Genomic DNA, 21,124 nt, shown 5'->3' with positions numbered 1-21,124 from the left:
AAGTTGAATTATTATTTGGAAGCCGCGTATTATACGCAGATAGTTTTGACAATAGTGTCCCATTGGCCAAGAAACTTCTGCAAAAGGGAACATTTATTTGTGGTCCAGTAAAAATTAATAAAAAATTTCCCCAGCTGCAGGCCATACGAAAACAGCAACGGGGTGGTTTTATGTATTTTCAAAATCAGAGCGGCTTTAAATTATTAAAGTGGACGGATAAGAGGCCGGTATGCATGTTAGCCACTTCTGAAAACCACAAATGTGTCATTGTCCAGGGTAGTAACAATAAGTTAAAGCCGGACGTTGTGTTTCTTTCTAACAAAGCTAAGAAAGGGTTTGACCATCCGAGCCGATGTTTTCTTATCACAGTTGATTACGCAGAACAGTAAAGTGGTATAGAAAAATAGTTATCGAATTAGTATGCGCGGCTTCTCTCGTTAATGCCTGCTATATATATAGAAAATTGAGTACTAAAGGTATGAAAATATTAAACTTCCGCGAAAAAGTTATTGATTATCTCTTCAGTACAGTGGATCATCACGGTGAACAAACGTCATCTGAAACTTAAGCAGTGCCCAAGAAACGTACACATTTTCTGCGGTCGTTCCAAGACCGCGCGAGAAAAGCAAGACAGGGCTGCAAAGAATATTATAAACGGATGTCTAGAATAAATGGTAGGTAGTATGCCGCGAATAAGGCGATAAAAGTAAAAACCTGTTGTAACCGATGTAAGGGCCAACCGATTTCTACGCAACATGTTTTGAAAAATTATATAAAAAGATTAAATAATTATGTTAGGTTTATAATATTGATTTGTTATGTTTTAAGTATTGAATGTTTGTTTACAATGCGGAGAATTAGATCACCACAGCTTTGACAAGCAGACAATAAGAATCCCCAGCCCGGTGCAAGGAACAGTCTAATTTACATTCGTTTGAAGTGTAGAAATAGGTAAGGGTAATGCGATACATAGAATATTACAACATTCTTGCTTTCGTCTGTAGAATTCAGATTCTTCTGAAGTATAGATGCAAATAAGCATAATGCTATGCATAGCAGATTACATCTCACTTACTTTGAAACGTTGAAATGGAAAGTACTATCGCATTGTGTGGAGTAGTAAACTCTAATGCTTCGACACGCACACACTCTGATCTACCTTGTTGTTGCATGGAACTGTCGAATTCACATTCTTTTGAACTATTGAAGTATATAAGCATAATGCTATGCATGGAGGATTACAGCTTACTTAATTTGAAATCATGAAATGACATGCACAATTGCATTGCAGGAGCATTAGAACTCCATTCCACTTACACGCAGGCACTACGAGCCACCATCCCTTTGCATGGAGATGTAGCATTCACTTTCTACGGAAATGTAGAAGGAGATATGCATAATGCTATGCTTAGCATATTTCAGCGTACTTAATTTGAAACGTTGCAATGATATGCGGCATAACTATGCATGGAGCACTAAAACTCCATTGCTTTGATACGTAGACATTATGAAGTCACTTCCTCTTGCATGAAACTGTAGAATTCACATACAGGATCCTTACTTTGAAACTTTGAAACTTTGAAATGACAAGAGCCATTCGCGCTGCATGGAGCACTGCAACTCCATTGCTTTGACACGCAGACACACTGAAGCGCCATCCCGTTGCACGGAACTGTAGAATTCATGTTTATAGGGAGTGCAGATGCCGATAAGCATAATGTTATTAATTGAAAATTGCAGCTTACTTACTTTGAAATGTTTAAATGGGATGCGCTGTCGCATTGCATGGTACATTAGAACTCTACCGCTTTGACACGCAGACACTATGAAGCGCTATTCCGTTCCATGGAAATGTATAATTCACAATCTTTGGAAATGTAAAAGCAGATAAGCATATTGCTTTGTTTAGAAGTTTTAGCTCACTTACTTTGAAAATTTGCAATGAGATACGCCTTTGAATTGCATGAAGTACTAGATCTCTTCCGTTTCCACAAGCAGACTCTGTACAGCGCCATCCCGTTGCACGGAACAGTAGAAATCACAATTATTATTCATAATATTATCTATTGGCCATGATTCCCATTGCCTTTCCAAGATTTTTCATCAAACATGGTTTTTCGAGTCTTATCGTGAATATAAGCTGTGGAACCGAAAATTCGTAAATACTTTACTTTAGACTTTTTATCAAGCCACATTTCAAATGGCGTTTTACTTCGTTTTAAAGCCTTCGTTGGGCTTAAATTTATTAAATACGTCACAGTTAAAGCTGCTTCCACCCAAAACAGTTTATTTAAACTGGCACCACTTATCATCGTGCGTGCCATTTCTGTTACGTTTCTGACCATTCTCTCAGAAACACCAATTGGGGAGTTCGCGGAACTGTTAGATGGTAACTAGTACCCTTTTCTACACAATAATCTTTCATCTCATTTGACAGATATTCTCTGCCATTATCGCTATACAACTGAACAACTTTTAAATTAAAATGAGCCTCGCTTCTACTTACATAATCTTTAAATGCAGAAAATACTGCCGATTTATATGTAATCAGGTATGTTGCACGATAAAGTGTATATTCGTCCACAAATAGGAGAAAATAATTCTTTCCGTTAATAGTTGAAGGAATAATAAAACAACATACATCTGAATAAATAATAAACAATGGTCGCTTTACATGCTCCATATTCTTTACCTTTCCGAATGATAACCGTACTTGCTTACCTTTAATGCAAGCCTCACATGAATTATCATTCTGCAATATCATTTCAATAAGATTTACATCATTGACCATTTTTTTATTCTTCAGTTCTACGAATTTTGATCTTCCAATGTGGCCCAAACGCTGATGCCACAGTTCACAGTCAATACATACTGCACTATGAATCTGGTGATTAATCAACTTTTTACCATTTTTTATTTAAAAGTCAGTAATAGATAAGCTATTTTATTCCTTACCTTTGATTATTTTCTGACCAGTTTTCATTATTTGAACGTTTCCATCTGTTACAAATACGATGTCCATTCCTGCTTCTTGCATCCCTCTATCGGACAGCACCTTTTTGCCACCGAAATCTTCTTTCAACTTCTCGACTGTCGAAAAGACATTATCACATTTGACAATGTGATCCGACGCTCCGGAATCCAACAGAAACTTTAATTTGTTTTTATCGTCTTCCCCATTTTCATTGTACCCCGTCATAAAGGCAAACGAGCATGACCAAATCTTTGCAATATCTAATTCTTCTGTTACTTGAGCTGCTTGGGCGATCACCTTTCTCTTTTCCGCGTGCTGGACCGTTCTTTTATAATAGAAACGTTCTTTTATTTTATGCCCTTTCGCCCACAATCATGGCATTTTATATTTACCGTTTCTTTGGCCATTTAAATTATCTCTATCTGTATGTATCTTCTCAGTATGTAATACTTTCGCGCTTGTCGAGCAGCCTGCTCGTAATTTTACTTCATGGACCAATAAACCAGTTTTTACAAATGCTAATGTTAGATTGTCTTCGGGAAATGTTCTACTGCCGTAATTACTCGCCATAGCACGTTGGAAGGATTAGTAGTAAGTGGAAAGCTTTATCCGTTTCTTCTAATTTTGCACACGCTACTAAGAGTTCCGTGATTATGTCGTTGAGTGGTGTAAAATGTTTTATCAAGGGCGGCTCTCCCTGTAGAGGGAGACTTTAAACTTAATAGCCTTTTTGTAACAGCCAAATGCGTGGCTAAACTATCCATTTCATATATGCCATCCAATTTCTGCAAAATTTCAGCAGCAGTTTTCGCATTATTTGCGAAGCTCAAAACGGAATCTGCTAAATATTCAGCATCCTCTCTGCTTTCCTCCAATTTTCAGTTATTTTCACTGGAATGGGTTCATCAATAATTATCCAATTCGCTTAACAGTGCACCAATTCTTTATTGCAACATACTGTAGCGATCACCATCAAATTGTTTAATGTTTCTCTTGGTTTTTGTACTTTCCATATTTCTCTTTTCTTTCATAAGAAAAGGTTTATATTCACTAATAATGTTCCTTTAATAGTATAATCACTTATTTATACTTCTGACATTACACTTATAATCACATAATCATGTACACAAAAGTTATCACTAAAAAGAATATCTACTAAAGTGTTAATACTATTAAAATACGTAAACTGGGCCCATAACCTATTGAATTATGGGTAAATATAAATGAAAAGTTGTCCAAAGTTCTGTATAGTCTGTAACTTTATTCTTAAGGTTTGAAGGTACGTTTTTACGTTTTAAACGCTCTAATAATTGTGAGGACACCGCATAGGAAATATAGGGTCCTCCCTCCTAAAGAAATAGACGGCGCAAAGTCTGCACGTGTTTTCCTTTCAGGCCACTAGGTATAAACAGTCGTGAACCCTACTCGAACCAACAGAACTATTTCACAGGTTATATACTGGATTCTATTTCCTAACTCAAGATTCATTTTTGTTTCTCCGTTGACATTTGAAATAATGCAATAGCAGTAAGCTGTTATGTATAACATTATAAATATCTGCCACAACACTTCAAAAGAACGTTAATTCTATATGTCCATGCAACAAGATAGCCCTTCATACAGTCTGCCTGTTGGAACAACAGGATCCTAATGCTTCATGACATGCAGTGGCGAATCTCACATCAATGTTTCCAAGTAAGTAAGCTGAAACATTCTATGCATAGGATTACGCTTGTTAGCTTTTACACTTCAAAGATATGTGAATTCTGCAATTTCTTGAAACAGGATTTCGTATCGCATTGTCTGCGTGTCGTAACAATAGAGCTCTAATGCTACATGCCGTGCAATGGGCCATTTCGTTTCAACATAACAAACTTTGTAAGCTGTAACCATCTGTGCATAGCATTATACTTATCTGCGTGTGCACTTCACAAGAATGTGTATTCTATAGTTCAATGCAACGTAGCCCGTCTGCATAGTGTCTGCGTATCAAAGAAGTAGGGTTTTAATGCCCCATGCCATGCGATAGCGCATCTCATTTCAACGTATGGAAGTAAGTAATCTGTAATCTACTATGCATGACATTATGCCGCCTGCTTCAACTCTCAAAGAATGTAAGTTCTACAGTTCCATGCAACAGGGTGGCATTTCACAGTGTCTACTTGTCAAAACAATGGAGTTCTAATGCTCCATGCAATGCAATTGTGCATTTTACTTGTACGTATCGAATTAAGTAAGCTGTAATCTTCTATGCATATTGTAGGAAACTCATTAATTAAAGACAATTACAAGGTTTTGTAAATCATTAAATAGTTCCTTTCAACAGAGATATTACTCCAAGAACTGCTAATGAACAACTGCTTCATCGTCTTAAAACATAAACACGAATATCACGATGTGCATGATATATTCATTGCGAAGTGTTATGTATACCTCGCCTACATTTCACATGATGTGAATGTGTATGATATATTCATTGCGAAGTGTTATGTATATACCTCGTCTACACGTCAAAAGAATGTAAATGTCATACATCCTTGCAAGGAAATACGTTTCCAGATGTCTGCGTATAGAAGCAATAGAGTTCTAATGCTTCCTAAAATGCGATATCGCATCTCAATTTCTTGTTTCATGATGAGATATAATATTGCGAAGTGCTATGCATACCTCGTCTACACTTCAGAAGAATATAAATGCCACACTTCCCTGCAACGGAATATCTTATCGAGATGTCTACGTACCGCAATGCGAGTTATACACAACGCGTTGCGTTGAATATTACATCTTACTATGAAACATAGGAATGCGATGCGATATCGCGTTTTACGAAGGGTTAGAGCTGTGTTGCATCGAAACGTAGACATCTAGAAACGCTATCCCAGCGCAAGGAAGTGTGGGCAGTACATTCTTTTGAAGCGTTGATGAGATATACATCACACGTGGCTTTGGATATTACATCTTATCATGAGACATAGGAATGAGAAGCGATATCGCGTTTTATGAAGCATTAAAACTATATTGTTTCGATGCGTAGATATGTAGAAACTCTACTCTGTCGCAAGGAAGTGTGAGATTTACGTTTTTTTGCAGTGCTGACGAGATATACATAACGCGGTTCATTGATACTACATCTTATCATGAGACAAAGAAATAAGATGCGATATCGCATTCTATGAATCATTAGAAATCTATTGCTTTGAACCGTAGACATGTAGAAACGCTATTCCGCAGCTACGAAGTGTGTCATTTACATTCTTTTGAAATGTAGATGTCATATACATAACTCGTTGCACTGAATATTACATGTTACTATAAGAATAGAAGTAATGTGCGTAATCACTGCTGATGAAGCTTTAGAACCCTATTGCTTCGGTATGCAGACATCTAGAAGCGCTATTCCGTAGCCAGAAAATGTGGTCATTACACTGTTTTGAAGTTTTGACGACATATACATAGTGCACTGCACTGATATTGTATCTTATCCTGAAACATTGAAATGAGATGCGAAATTGCGTTTAGTGAAGCATTAGAACTCTATTGATTCAATATGTACACATCTGGAAACGCTATTCCTCCGCTGGGAAGTGTGGGATTTACGTTCTATTGAAGTGTTTGCGAGATATCAATAACGCGATACATTGAATATATCACCCTGTCATGAGACATAGAAAGGAGATGCGATATCACGATTTATGAAGCATTATAACTCTATTGCTATGATGCATAGACATCTAGAAGCGCTATTCCGTCGCACCCAAGTGTGGCATTTACATTTTTTTGAAGTGTTTACGAAATGCACATAACGCGTAGCATTGATATTAACATCTTATTATGAAACATAGTAATGAGTTGCGATATCGCGTTTTAAGGAGCGTTAGAACTCTATTGCTTCGATGCATAGACATCTAGAAAAGCCATTCCGTTGCAAGGACGAGTAGGATTTATATACGCTTGAAGTATTGACGAGATATACATAACACGTTGCATTGAATTACATGCTATCATGTGACATGGAAGTGAGATGCGATGTCGCACTATATGAAGCTGTGGTCCTCTATTGCGTCGTTGTGTAGACATCTAGAAACGCTGTTCCGTTGCAATGAAGAATGGCATTTACATTCTGTTGAATTGTAGACGAGATATACATAACGCGTTGCATTGAATATTACACCTTATCACGCAACATTGAAATGAGATGCGACATCGCGTCGAATAATGTAGTAAAACTATTGATTCGACACGTTGGCATCTAGACACGTTATCAGGCAATTATATCTGAACGTTGTGTTCTATGCAAAGGCAAATATTTCAAAGAGAAAAAATGTATTACTTACAAATTACATTTGTTCGCAGAGATCTCACGAATTCAGGCTTCTTGTCCTGCGAAACTAATCATTCATTTAACATGGAACGGGGTCGAGGAATGCTAAAAGATTTTCATATTTCATAGCTTCACTCGATACGTCGATTGGATCACGTAAAACATCGGTCGCTAATTGCATCTACACCGTCAGACCTTAAATATATAATTGCAACAACATATTTAATACTGTTTTAATAACATTTTTTTAATTATTTGTACCTATGCTTAATAAATATATACTAATCGAATAAGTTGCTTTACCAAAGTATAAAAAAATCTGAGCATTACATAACAAACGTGCATTACATATATAATGTTACATGTAACAAAAGATGAAGACCAAAAAGGTCGCATATAAGTTGAATTCACAATGCGGTCATAGAGATACAGAAACGGCAAAATTTCCAAACAATAATTAACAAAATCCTAAAATGGAGGAGTGAAAATCCATCTCCTTGACAACGATCAGAAACAAGGCCTCATGCACTACAATATTCCAAACAACCAGCGATTGGCACAACAATGACAAAGGATGGAACGAATTCCGTGGCAGAACTGAGCAAAGACCGTGCTCCTACGCAGCTCTCGCAACGGCATACTCTTAGTACTGGGGCGACACTCGTATCACGGCACTATTAATGCACCGCGATATAGCACACAGGCTACACGGCCGTGGCAATGATACTATCAGCTCGCCATAGCTACACGCGTGGTAGTGGCGTAAGCTGACATTTACTAATGGGAAAACTGATTCCACAAAAATTATAAGCGAATATGAAAAATGGCTAATCCAAGCAATTTATTTATTTTGATTCCAAAATAGATACACCGGCACGAAACAGAAATGTAAGAACTCGACTTTATTATTCTCTGTAAACTAGCTCAATACGGCGATTTCTTCGATAAAGCCGTTAATTACTTTATCATAAAAATATATACATTTATTTTACATGTATTTTTCTCAATTGATCGTTACAAATTCATGCAGTTGAGGGTTATATTAAATACGACGACTGCGTGTCATTTAAGAAATTACATAAGGTGAAGTTAGGGACGCAACAGCATGAATTTGTAATTTGTAAATAATACTGTTCTTATAAATAATATTTTTAGTTTATGACGAGTTGAAAGAAATATATATAACTCTCTCAATAACTATACATATACGAAAACGACTATCAAAATATATATTAGTACTCATATGTTGAACATCTAACGGTTCTAATTTGTATGAAAGCACAGGTACCCCATTACCAAATGTGACTCTACGTCATTGCTGATTAGATTCATGAATGGAGCGATGACACGCGTGTCACGATAGTGCTGGTGCTGCGTGATTCACACGGTGTGTTATGCTTGTTTAGAAAATGCTGGTAACATGTTCTGGAATTTTAGCTAACGAATCCGGCTACAGATGGCTACGGATCAGCTGAAACTCCTCGGAAGTGGCAATATAGTGCCGGTATGGTGTCGCCGCCATCTTGCCCTTTGTTATCTGGGACGCTTTTCAGAGCATTGTTCGGAATTGAATTTCAACACATAGCTACTTAATCGCGAATTTGTATGTACATAATTATACATGACTGCACAAAAACAATATCATATACTTTTATTACCAATGCGATATAGGAATATAAAACGAAGAACTATCCACTCTTATCAGGAGTAAAAGCAATGTTTGGTATGCAAGGTTCGTTGTAAAATATAATCAAGCAGTTAATATATCAAATCAAAGCACGTAATAAATCACTGAAAGTATAATGATATGAATAGTAAGAAAAACATATTTATTTGTTAGATGTTTATAAATTCAAATTTAAAAGTCTAAGTCACATTTAATATATTCTTGTTTAACCAGGTGATTTAGTGTTGTTTCAAATAGGCGTGGAGAACTAGCTGGTACTTCTGTCAATGTAATTTCATTTCTGCTGCAACCTAAGCAAGGTTTCATTAGATCTGGTGGAATTTCCAAATTTTAGAAAGGGATGATGGTAGTAGTAGTTGGTTCAGCGCCAGGTGATAAACATATACAACCAGCAAAGCAACGTAAACTGATTTAAAATGTTCAAGATTATATAAATTAAACTATTATACTTTTATAATCCATGTAGCGTTTCAGTTCTTTGTAACGTACAAAGAATCTTAAGAATGTAACGCAATGTAAAGAAGTTTGGAAACGAAGAAAGCAGGCCTTAATCTCAGATAAAGGGACCATGGATCTGTTGTGTATCGTGGTTTCCGGCGTGCGTTAAGGGATATGTCATTCGGGTTTAATTATCTAAACGAGAACAATTCAAATAAATCTGGAGTCGACACATTGGAAGAAAAATTCTTCCAGTGAAAAATGCTGTATGCAGTGCAACAGCAGCTTCACATCCCCTTGATATTCTACAGAAAATTTTATGCCATTTTACTCGATTTACTAGAATCGAAACTATGAAACCTATTTTGTGGTATTTCTGCAACTGCTACCATACACACACCTGCGCGCGCACGCACACACAAACGCACACGTACATACGAAATCCACCAAGCTTAAAGATACTGTGTATGTATTGGAGGATGCATACAAAAAGAAAGGACTATTACATGGATAAACAGTAAAATTCCATTTGTAATTGATAATTTGATTATAATCATTTATATGCTTTTGTCAGAAATTTGAATAAGTCAAAATTGCAGCACGCAGGTGTGTAAATATCACTTTGCAATCTCATTTCATTCTGGTAGTTATACTTATATATAAGCATCCATCCAGGCATAATGCTTGATAACCTTTTTACTTCAAAATAAGTATGAAACATTAAACTTTTTGCTGGTGTTGGTCTGTTTTCTCGTTTTCGGAACTTGTGAAGCAGCCAGAACTATAATAACAAAGTACTTTATATCTTTGCTCATTGTTTCCAAAGAAAATATTTAATATGAGTAACATAATATAATAAATAACATAACAATAATATAATAAATAAATATTTTCAAACGTAACTTATTTGATTTTTATCATTTAGCGTTACAAAATATATTACAAAAATATATAAAAATATATTTTACTTTAGTTTTTTTAATATTTTAAATATTTTATATTATCATTTTAAACTTTTACAAAAAGTAACAAAATTTTTATAAGTAGTCATAATTTTTCCTTAATTAGATAATATGTCGGTTCTTTTTAAGAAGATGGTATTTAATTTTTCAAAGTAAGTTTCAACTTTAAATTGATCATTAATTTCTCTAATTTCATTGTTTTTCATAGATCATCGCTAATTTTCAATTTTCCCATTACGGCTTTGTCGATGCAAGTTTTAATTCTCCGAAAGATATATAATATTATGTTATTAATAAAATTATTTTGCATTTATAATTAATTTGAACGTAAAAAATATATCTTTTTTATGAGAAAGCATTGCGAGAAAATTGGGAGAATCCATTGTTAATGTTTTACCTAGTGGTTGACTAGGCCCTCCTCTCTCTGCCGCACCTTTTTTTCTATTTTTAAGATCCAAAAACCGTGTACCATCTTCGTCACTTTTAAAATTTACGAAATTTACATATTGTAAATTTTTGCAAAAGTAATATTAATTAACTCTTGAATTATGGTTGCTTGGGAAATAGATCAGGCTGATCTATGATGTGCTGTAATGTACGAAGACTATTAAATATTTTTTAACATAATGAACAATGGATAGTATTTGAGCTTACAGTTTTGTTAACAAACTCGCTGTTTAAGTTGGTTTGGATGACAATTAATGTTTGCATGATCTTTTCCTCTGATTTATCTGTATAATTTGTTCGTTCTTTTCAATTGTCATATATAATTATCCAAATCTATATGTTCCAAATTCTTTTCTAGAAAGGAATCAGGCAACAACTTATCTTATCAATAATATTTATATCCTGTAAAATAAATTGATATGTGTACTAAAATATAAATTATACACTCATGTATTAATTGAAACCTTTACTTAATTATTCACACCTGGATTACACGCATAATGGGTAAAATCAGACATTCCTTCAGCTTTTTAATATTGCCTCATCGATTAAAGACTGATTAGTAACAGATTTACTGTCTTTGAAAAAATATAAGTGTACATTGCATCGCCCATTATTTCCAGCTTCCTACTGTAATTTTGTGATACTGGCTGCTGTTGCTTTGTGGTTAATAATCCATAACTTATCGACGACTGGAGTTACCAACAACCGATAAAGTATGCTATCACACACGGTTGGTGTAACCAATAGTAGGTAACTCAAGGCTCATCAACGACTGGAGTTGCCTACGGTCGGTAACTCACGATATATCGACAGTAGGTGATGCATGCGGTCGATAACACCTGATATTACAACGGCTGGTATTGCCAATAGTTGGTAATTCAAGATCTATCGACGGATGGCATTGCCAGCTATCGGTAATCCATTTCTTGCTTGGCTTAACTTAATCTAACATCCTCTAAACTTAACTTAAACCAAGATAACCCCAGTTAGACCTAATCTGACTTATACTACCTTCACTCAAATCTAACTCAACCTACCACAATCTAACATTACCTCTTTTAAACATAAACAAATCAAACCTACGCTTTCTTAAATCTAACCCATATCTCGTCTACACTTCAAAAGTATGTAAATGCCACACTTCTTTGCTACGGAATAGCGTCTCTAGATGTCTACTTATCGAAGCAATAGTGTTCTAATTCTTGATAAGCCGCAAGATCGCATTTCATTTCTCTGTCTCATGATAAGATGTAGTATTCAATGCAACGCGTTATTTTTATCTCGTCTATAGGTCAGAAGGATATAAATCCCTCACTTCCTTGCTACGGTATAGCGTTTCTAGATGTCTACGTATCGAAGCAATACAGTTAGTAGATAAGATATTAAATGCAACGCGTAAAGGTAAAGTACAGTACCGTGTCTGCGTGTCAAAGCTTTAGACCTCTACTGCTCCATGCAATGCGATGTAGCATCTCGTAAACCTGTATGCATATCATTATGCTTGACTGATTCTGTACTTCAAAAGAATACAACTAAAAGGGCCATCACAGTGTCTGCGTGCTAATACAGCGGAATTTTAATTGTCAATGCAATGCCATGGCGCATCTAATTATAACGTTTCGAGGCAAGTAATCTGTAACCTTCTATGCATAGCAGTATACTTATTTGCTTCCGAACATCAATAGAATGTCAATCATACAGTTCCATGTAACGGGATGGTGTTTCGCATTGTCTGCGTCTAAAGCAATGGAGTTCTACTGCCCCATGAAATACGATGACGCATCTTATTCCAACGTTTCAGAGTACGTGAGCTGTAATCTTCTATGAATACCGCTATGATTATCTGCTTTTACACTTCATAAGAATGTGAATTCTGCAGTTATGTGCTACAGGAAGGGGCTTCATAGTGGCTATCTGTTAAAGCAACGGAGTTCTGCTGCTCCATTCAATGCAGTGTCGCACCTCATGTTCACGTTTCAAGGTAAATAGATAATATCATAATAATAGAAAAATATAGCATAAAATGCGCCGTCGCATTTGACTTGACATCTAAAATGACTTCGAAATTTTGAAATCCGATGCACAAACGCATTTCATGGAGCATTCGATCCATTTTGCTTTAACAGGTAGACCATATGAGGCCCCACGCCGTTATAAGGAACTGCAGAATTCACATTTTTTTGAAGTGTAGAAGTAGATATACATATGGCTATGCATTAAATATTACAGCTTACTTACGTTCAAGCGATGAAATCAGTTGTGCTGTCGCAATGTGTTTGAGTACACGTAACGATGAGGCTTATTTTCGGTTGAGCTAACGATGGGTTCAACTCTTCGTCACGAATGTATTCGTCACCGTTGCAAAGTACGCCCTAATTCATGTTACAGTACTAGGGAAGTAGGTAGATACAATTGGAGTTGACTCGGTATCTCAACGATCAACTATTATATTTAACTTAAAATGAATTGACAGAGATTGAGTGCTTTTCATGTTTTTTGATGTGCCTGAATGTGAACTCCTACTAAGCTCTTAATCGATAAAGTCAGAATGTTTTATTGTAAATTCGTGTGGAGGAGTGATCAAGGGTGCGGTCAGCAAGATATATGGTATATTCAATTTGAAGGATCACTACGAATACTTAATTTTGATATTTATGATGGTGCGACATCCTGTCGCTTTACGAGTTTATTATTGCTACGTGTCGACTAGTGTTATTGCAGGATTTGTGAAATGAAGTGTCTGGTAATCAGATGTTTCGTTGAGTGAAGTATGACAAGTGGCTGAATAAGGATGAACGGTTTAATTATAATACCATGAGAAGTATGTCTTTCGCAAGACATCCACCCCCGTTGAGAGGCTAGTGAGCAACTAACTGAATATGTGATGTAATGAGAGGTAATAGTGTGTGGATGTGTGATCGTGTGCTTACGTGCTTACTGTTGCTTTGGTCTTCGGATGAGTTGCATCCTTGATGGATTCCGCGAAGTCTCCTCCCTCTGCCTGAATCGGCAATGGAACAAGTTTTTTGACACTTAGGTCAAACGTGTTCGAAACCGTCCTAACGGTGACTGCGCGCTTGATGCTATTAAAACCGGGATAGGTTTAGATCACTCGTCCTAGTGGCCATTGCATGGACAGCGTGCTTTTTTTCTCTAAGGAGGACGATCGTTCCCTCCGTAATCTGATGATTACACATCGTCCATTTGATGCGGCTAGTGGATTCGTTTAAATATTCGCGATGCCAACGAGTCCAAAGGTGTTATCGCACCTTTTGGACATGTTGCCAACTAGATGAACGATTGGATTGTGTGTCTTCATATAGTTGTGTTTCCGTAGAATCGTGAGAGCATTGCCAATTAGGAAATGTCCCGGGGTGAGGACTAACAGATCATTTGGATCTGAGGAAATTGGAGTGAGTGGGCGGGAATTAAGGATAGCTCCGATTTGGGTTATAAGGTTTGTAAATTTCTCTATTGCGAACAACTCAGTTTTTGCAACGCTCGTTAAATCGTGCTTGAAGGGTTTTACTACTTCCTCCCAGAGGCTTCCAAAATGCGGTGCCTTTGGTGCGATGAAGTGCCAGTTGATTGAGTGATTTGATAAAAATGACGTGACTTCTTTGTGGTGTTCTTCTGAACGTAGTAACTCCTTAATCTCTTGAAACTCATTATTTGCTTCGACGAAGTTTGTTTGAGATATTGTCAGAGTATAGATTAAGGGTAATCCTCGTCTTGCGATGAATACTTGTAGAGCAGCGATGAAAGCCTCACTAGTGAGGTCGTGGACAATTTCGAGATGATCAGCCTTTACTGCCAGGCAGACGAAAACAACGACATAATTCTTTTTTCTTCTATAATTATGGTATTGCCGCTCTTTAATGAAAAAGGGTCCACAATAATCGATGCCTACATTGATGAAGAGTCGAGATTGGGTGATGCGTTCTTTTGGTAGTTTGCCCATACAGTAATTGACTGCTGGTGGATTGGTGCGGCAGTAAAGATCACAACCCCGTATTGTTTTCCAGACTTGGCTTTGGCTGTCAATGGGTCAATGTTTTCAGCTTATGCTGTATAATGCTGTTTGGTTTCCAGCGTGTAAATATGTGAGATGTTCGTTTATAATGATAAGTATAGTTACATGAGTTTTCGGTAGAATTATGGGGAGTTTCTGGGAGAATGGTAGTGGTGAATGTGCAATCGACCACCCTCTTTCAGAATTCCATCGTCGTAAAGGAATGCATTCAATCTTGTCAATTTCCCTTGATTTGGTTGTGCCTCTTGTATCACAGGAATACCAATCCGTCGGTGAAGTGTATACTCTGTACTGTTCTTTTGATTACCTTTTTGGAGTGATTGAGTTCAGCTACCGTTCAAACTCTTTTCTCGGTGTGAGAGCTTTCTGCTGTCGAACCTGTCATCGTGACAAACCTTTCGATACGTGTCGCCAGTCGTCGATGTTCATTCTTGTTTGCATTTCCGATACGCGACTTGCTACGAATGTTTATAGGGTGTGTGACGATCTTTTGAGCCAATGTAAAGTGATGGTGGAATCTGTCCAGGGAACCGTGCGATTGCACTCTAGTTGTAGGACCTGGCGTGTCGTGATCATTAACAACGTAAGCAGTAGTGCTCCGCACAATTCGAGTCGTGGAATCGATTGGCTTTTTACGGTTGCCACTTTTGCTTTCGCATGAGGAGTTCTGCCTGTATATGCCCTTACTTATCGACGGATCGTAGGCAGATGCAAGGTCCATAGGCTTCCTTGCTGGCGTCACAGAATCCATGAATCTCCATGTATTTTGTCTTATTGATAATTGAAAGATGTTCAGTGGCAGTTGAGCACAGTACATTATCCCCTCGGTACGAATAGCCGTCGGTAGTGATTCTTCCCAACCCACCATCAGGGTGGAAATCTTCCTGAGCAGGCTCTTGGCTATGATTAGAACTGGACCAAGGAGGCCTGATAGGTCGTATATTTTTGCGATTTCAGAACTGATCGAGCGTTTGGCGATGCACGGTATGGGTGATTAAGTTTTCACTGTATACACATAATAGTGTCTGCGTGTCAAGAAAGTAAAGTTCTAGTGCTCCATGCAATTCGATGTCGCATTTCATTTTAGCGTTTCAATGTGAGTAAGCTGTAGTCTTCTATGCATAGTATTATGCTTGTCTTCTTCTACACTTCAAACGAATGTGAATTCTACATTTGCATGCAATTCGATGGCGCTTCATAATTGTCTACGTGTCAAAGCAGTAGAGTTGTAATGTTGCATGCAATGTGTCTTGCGACATACATACGGATTCATGCTATAACAATTGAGGCATTTATCTTTGTTGAGACACTCGTCATAATTTACTCAACGAAATATCTGGCTACCAAACACCCAATTGCACAGATACTACAAAATTGCTGTTAAACACATAACAGCGAAAAGCTCTTAAAGCAACAGGATATCGTTTCATCATAAATTTCAAAATTAAGACTTCGTAGTGAATCTTAAAATTGTATATAGCATATAGCTGGCCGTTTTACTGCTTTATTGCCTGCTCTTCTCATTGGTCGCAACCGACCTACAATCCTTGGTCTCACTCTTCGCGCCTTCTTGTCATCTGACAGTTTCCGAAAAAGAAGCAAATTTTCAGATTTTTCACCGATAGCGTCTCATCTGTTTGCCACACCCATGACCACTCCTCCCCACAAATTCACTTTAAAACAACAACACTTCATGGTTGAAGAGCTTAGTAGAAATTCTGATTCCGACACATCAGAGAACATAAAAAACACTCCATTTTTATTAATTCATTTTAAGTTAAATATAATTCTTTGTTAAGGAATCGTATCAATTCCAATTATATCTATCTACTTCCCTATTACTATAACACGTATTAGAGCGCACGTTACAATATTGACGAAAAGGTTCGTGACGAAAATTTACGCCCATCGTTGAGTTATCTTCCGAAAATAAGCCTCGTCGTAACGCGTGCATTTTGGGCGTTCGAGCCTGATTCAAAATCCTGTGGACCGCGAGTTACTTAAACGAACAGTTAAAATCAGTAACGTGAGTGCCCGAACTACAGTGTCATTTAAACAACATTCAGCGACCGAAGAATCAAGCCAGTGATTAAGCAAACACTCCAGGACAAATTGAGATCCTCAGCAACAGCAAGTCGGACATCCCAGGGGATCCAGACATCATGGCAGATCTCAACATATCTGACATCTTCACATCGAAACAGTAGACTCGTTTATTCGTCAATTCCTTCCTTATTCATATTCCACGATATCAACCCAATCTCTCAAACATCTCAGTCCATTTGTCATGGAATTATTCTTAGTTCCCTGCGGCGTAAACGTGGTACCATATTTGTTCATATCACTGTCTTCACGCGACTTCTTAACACATGTGAAACATCAGAACAACCGAGCATACGTTTACTAAAAACCCACCTATACGCGTTAACTGAAACATGGAAGCGATTCGATGTCATCCAATTTGATCTCGAAGAATTAGACGAAGCAGAAACGTCACATCGCTACAAAATTCAAAACGACTACTTCTCTATCATAACTCGCGTCGAATCTCTAATCGAGGGAAGTGTTCCGAATGTCACGAGGAGAAACACGTTCGAGTCATCAAAAATTGCAATACCTGCGGTCGACATTAACCGGAATGACCGCTGTCTGCATCGGATGCTTTAGCACAACGGACGCTAATTACACCGACGCGATCGAGATATTGAAAGGTAAATTCGATTGTATAAGACGGGCTGCTTCTAACCATTGTGGTGCAATCTGAAATATCCCAAATCCACCAAGGGACACTGCAGAAGCACTAGGCAATGTCGTCGATGCCGTCAACTAACTTCTTCGCCACTGAAAGATTTCAGAGGAAATATCTCACAATGGAACACTTCTGCTTTCCATCATTCGAACAAAGATAAATGCTAATACGATGTTCTAATGGGAACTCACGGTGGAGGACAACAAAGTGCCGCCTTACACGGATCTTCTAGAGTTTCTGGAGAAACGGGCCAACTGTGTACCAGAGATGAACCCAAGAGCAAGCTCAACCGCAAGTTGGGTCGACGGAAGAGCATCGGACGCGAAACCAGGTGTTCTTGCCACAAGGATATTCTAATGACGATTACACCGAAAGCGGGACAAACAGAGGAATCATAAGAACACAAACGTGTCTAGTATGCCACGGAGGACGCAACATCTGGGCATGTGAAGAGTTTCACGGGCTCTCAGTCCCGGACCGCAAGGCAGCTGTCGAAAACTCTTTACTATGAATAAACTGCTTGCGCAAGGAACACAAATATAACCTGTGCAACAGCGGCTCCTATCGCGTATGTAACCAGCAATCTCACACGATACATCACCATGCGCAAAGAACCTGGAAACGGACTACTTCTAAACCGCCAATCATCACTCCATCCAAAGAACAGAAACCGATAACGAACGGAGAATCTTCAATGTCCGAATGACTTCAGGACGTTGAGGCGCCGAAGGGAGGGGAGCATCAAAACGCGTTTGGCGTCGATTCAGTCACGAGCGAATTATTCGTAACCACACAAATTCACATTTTAGACAACGATCAACAACTAGTCAACTGTCGAACGTTGATCGACACGTGCGCAACTATAAATTTCATGTCGGAGGCCCTCACGAAGAATCTCGGCATTCCAAGAAAACGCTGCACCTTACCAATCGGTGTTCTAATCACAATGTACACAATAGCAAGATACTCCATCACGGCAAACTTTAAGTCAGGGGTCAACGATTATAAAGGAGATCTGACCTTTTTTACAGTCGCAGATATCTCATCATCCAATCCCGATCAACCCATTGATCACTCGGATATTCCGCTTAGAATTCCGAGAAATCGACAACTAGCCGAACAAACCTTTTGTTATCCAGGGCCAGCTGACCTGTATTTCCACGCTGGAGTCGGCTTAGCCCTGTTATAGATTTATATTTTCAAAGAACAAGACTCGGATGGGTAATCGGAGGGAGTGCCCTAACCACCCAACCCAAACGCAACAACTTATAATATCATACCACCACGTTACTGCGTTAATAGTTACTACTATTCACGTTCTTCTGAAGTGTGGAAGCAGACAGGCATAAAGTTATGCATAGAAGGTTAATGAGAGGAAATGGGATGCACCATCGCATTGCATGCAGAATTAGAACACTACTGTTTTGATATGCAGACACTGTGAAGCGCCATCCCGTTACATTGAACAGTAGAACTCTCATTCTTTAGAAATGTAGAAATACATAAGCATAATGCTATGCATAGAAGAATACAATTTACTTACTTTGGAACGCAGGAGTTAGTTGAGCCATCGCATTGCATCGAGCATTAGCACTCCATTGCTTCGATACGTAGAACCTTTGAAGCCACACCCTGTTGCAGGGAACTGTAGAATTCACATACTTTTGAAGTGTAGAAGCAGATGAACATAACGCGTTGCGATGAACATTACAACTTATCATGAAACTTTGAATTCGGATTCGACATCACGATGAATGGAGTATTATAACTCTATTGCTTCGGCCGATAAACATCTAGAAACGCTATCCCTATGCAAGGACGTTTAAAATTCACAGTCGTTCGAGGTGTACAAGCAAACAAGCATAATGCGATGCATAAAGCTCCACAACATACTAACTTCCTTTGAACTGTTGACATGAAATGCGATATCGCGTTGCATGGAGCATGAGAAAAGCTATACCTAAGCAAGAAAGTGTAGCACACACATTCTTTTGAAATGTAGAAGCAGACAAACAAAATGCGTTGCTTTGAATATTACATCTTAACATGCATCATTGAAATCAGATGGGACATCGCGCTGAATGAAGAATTGAAACCCTATTGCTACGACATGCAGACACCTAGGGACATTATCCCACAGCATGGAAGTGTGGGATTTACATTCTTGTGAAGGGTGCGAACACATAAACATAATGCGTTGCAATCAATATTACACCTTATCATGAGACATAGAAGTGAGACGAGAAGAAAATAACGCACTGCATTGAATATTACATCTTATCGTAAAACATTGAAATTAAATGCGATATCGCGCTTTATGAAGCAGTAGAACTACATCTCTTCGATACGTAGACATCTTGAAACGCAATTCCATAGCCAGAAAGTGTGGCATTTACGTTCTTCTGAAGTGTTGACGAGATATATATAGCGCGTTGTATTGAATTACATTTTATCATGTAACGTAGAAATGATATGCGACATCGCGTTTTATGCAGCATTAGAACCCTATTGTCTTATGTAGAATTAGAACTCAATCGCTTTGATACCTAACCAACTAGAAACGCTACCCCGCTGCAAGGAAGTGTGGGATTTACATTTCATAGACCTGTTGACGAGATATATTTCACGCTATAATTCGCACTTGAAAGGAATGTATATCCCACACTTCCTTGCAACGGAATAGCGCTTCCAGATGTCGATATATCGAAGCAATGGAATTCAAATGCTTCATAAAATGCGATATCGCATCTCATTTCTATGTTTCGTGATAAGGTATAATATCCGTTGAGAAGTGTCATGTATACCTCGTCTACGCTTCAAAAGAATGTAAATGCCACACTTCCTTGCTAGCAAATAGCGTTTGCAGATGTCTGCGTATCGAAACAATAGAGTTCTAATGCATTTTAAATCGCAATATCGCATTTCATTTCTATGTTTCATGATAAGATATAATATTCATTGTGGAGACTTAGTTATACCTCGTATTCACTTCAAAACAATGTAAATGCGACACTTCCTTGCTAGGAAATTGCGTATACAGATGTCTACGTATCAAAACAATAGAATTCTAATGCTTCTCAAAACGCGATATCGCATCTCATTTCTATGTTTCGTGATAAGTTATAATATTCATTGCGAAGTGTCGTGTATACCTCGTATTCAATTCAAAAGAATGTAAATGCGACACTTCCATGCTAGAAAATAGCGTTTCCAGATGTCTACGTATCTTAGTAATATGGTTCTAATGCTTCATAGAACGCGATATCTCATCGCATTTTTTTGTTTCGTGATAAGATGTAATGTTCAATGCAACGCGTTTCGTGTATCTGGATCTACAGTTCAAAAGTTTGTACTGCAGTCGGTGACCTGTATAGCAGCGGCATACGGCTGGAACGGCAGATCGGTGATTGGTATCAGGCGCCAGGTAGACTGATCCTGGCTAGCGGGTATCGAAGCTGGAATTGGACGATCGTTGGCTCATACGGGACGTACGGCTGTGAAGAATCCCTT

Source organism: Xylocopa sonorina, unplaced genomic scaffold (genome assembly GCF_050948175.1).
Source record: "Xylocopa sonorina isolate GNS202 unplaced genomic scaffold, iyXylSono1_principal scaffold0309, whole genome shotgun sequence".
NCBI lineage: Eukaryota > Metazoa > Arthropoda > Insecta > Hymenoptera > Apidae > Xylocopa > Xylocopa sonorina.
This window is presented reverse-complemented; position numbering follows the sequence as displayed.